The sequence below is a fragment of the Sciurus carolinensis genome, chromosome 16 (assembly GCF_902686445.1).
Source record: "Sciurus carolinensis chromosome 16, mSciCar1.2, whole genome shotgun sequence".
NCBI lineage: Eukaryota > Metazoa > Chordata > Mammalia > Rodentia > Sciuridae > Sciurus > Sciurus carolinensis.
This window is the reverse complement of record NC_062228.1, coordinates 21,150,499-21,153,114: the sequence shown is the minus strand read 5'-3', so window position 1 is coordinate 21,153,114 and position 2,616 is coordinate 21,150,499.

Genomic DNA, 2,616 nt, shown 5'->3' with positions numbered 1-2,616 from the left:
ACTATTTATACAATAATTCCATAGATAAAAAAATCATTAAAAAAGAAAATCACCAAAAGTGTCCCCACGAAAAAAGAGAACATTAGAATAGATTTCTACACAATTACCATCTCAAATCTGTTAATAAAAGCAAGCATATAAAACAATTCCAAGTTGGATTGGTTTCACTGGAAAATTATATAAAACATTTCAAAAAGAAATACTATCAAACTTATACATAATTGTTCAAAGAAGTAGAGGTGGTAGAATACAGTAAAACTTGTTCTGTGAAATCAGCATAACCTTGAAATTAAAACTTGGCAAAGGTATTGCAAAAAAAATAAAACATTACAAAGATTCTTCATGATCTCAGGTTAAAATGCCCTTTAAAATATTATCAATTCATACAGAGAAACATAAAAAGAATATTAACTTATGAATGTAGGAGACAGAACAATGGGTTCCCAAAGATGTCCATCTGCTAGTTTCTGGAACTGGCAAAGTTAGGTTACATGGCAAAGGGGAATTAAGATAGCAGATGGAGTTAAGATCGATAATTAAGATTGGGAAATGATTGGATTATCCATGTGGACCAATATAAGGCAAGGGTCTTTATAAGTAGAACAGGAAGGCAAAAGAGAACGAAGAGACAGTATCATGAGAGGGACTCAATCTGATGCTGGTAACCAATAAAGCATAAAGATCATGAAAGAGATGCAAATAAAAATGAAGCAAAACTTGAATTAATTGATTAACATGTAAAATTCTTGGTTCACATGATTTGAGAGTGAATGTAGGAGTTTATAGTAACTGTTCATTTTTAAGCTTAAAATTTTGTATTTATTGTGAAAAATTAACCAGCTTTAAATAATGTAAGCATATACAGATTTTTTTTTAAATCTGATTTTTTTTCCTGAACTGAAACACTATTAAACTTCTACACATCTTCACATAATACATTCAGTCAAGAGGGGCTACATATAAATCTAACATATGTTCTTTTTAGGGAGTATTATGGTTTGGATATGGAATGAACCCCCAAAGCTCATGTGTTGAAATCATGGTCCCCACTACAGTGAGGCTCAGAGGGGGACTTTTAGGCAATGATTGGATAATGAGGGCTCTGACCTCCTCCATTATTCAATGGATTAATCTAGTGCTAGCTGAATGGACTACTGGACTCTACCACACCCTTCCACCATGATATTCAGCCTCACCTCTGGCCAGGGCAATGAAGTTGGCCAACTGTGGACCTGAAAATTCAGAAACCATGAGCCAAAATAAATTTTTCTGGTTTTGACAAGTTTCTCTTTTCAGATAATTTGGTCACAGTGATGAAAAGTCGACTAACACGAAGAGTATCACTTAAAGTGATGTATTAAAGATGAATGAGAGCTGTAGGAACAATGACAGGGTATAAAGACTAGTAAAATCTGGATCTATTGAAGGAAAATGTACATCCATGCTGTATTCATATCCCATCATTTTCACTATGGTTCCACTGAGAAATATTGGGGGAAGGGTTTTATTTCAGTCACACTTCAGGAGCTTGTTAGAAATGCAGATTCTCAGTCTACTGCAGATATATTAAATCAGAATCTACATTTTCACAAGATGAGAGATGTATTTAGGCATTAAGTTTGGACACAATACTATCTAGAGAATAAGTGTGGTGTAAGAGTAAAATCATTAAAAAAATGTAGGGTTAGAATGTATAACCACAGAATCACTTTTATCTGATTTTGCTGCTTTCTAAATTCCTAACTAATTAGTTGAAGTACTAATATGCAACCTAATACGCTGCATAGTAACAGCTTAGAAATATTCTTAAAATTTAATGTACTGATTTTATATCAGAAAGTTTTTTCCTAATGAAGTGATATAAACATGAAGAAAGTGAAACAGAGGAAAATATATCATTGCGATACATAAGACATTAAAAGCATATAAATTCTTAAAATAGAAAGGTTAAATATGTCACATCCTCTAATAGATGAGAAATGTCTAGCATGCTACTAATATAAAATTATAATAATAAAGACAAAGATTCTGAGGTAAAAATAAGTGATAAAAACCTAAGCTTACATATGGATTACTATCATAGCAAATCAAATGAATTTAAAACTAAGCATACCACCGGAATATTTCAAGAGTTTATCGAAACAGAGTTCAATTCTTTGCCTGTGAAACTTTGAGTCATTTAAAAATTTCATTATGGTTTATTTGATTTTCCAATTTTCTCTAACTAGATACATTAATTTAAAAATGAAAACTAAGAATAATTTTGGAAAAATACATTTTTGAAATAAAGATACTAAAGGCTAAAATTGGAATTCCTTTTACTGAATATGAATAAACATAGATGCAATAAAATAGGCAGGGAAAGAATTCTAAGTTGTCCTAAATTCTTCTTCTTACTGAAAATAGGACAATGAAATAGGAGTTCTGACTTGCCCTAAATTTCAACTGTTTCTGCCTACTCAGCATTAATAAGACAGAAGGTGGCATTTTTGACATATATTTCTGATTGGCACTCGTAACAAGGACACTGCTCACCAAAGTGTAAGTAAAATTGGTTGTCCGAGGGTCATTTCTCCCTCTCCCATAAATATGTAGTAGATTATCTGTGAGTGCAGG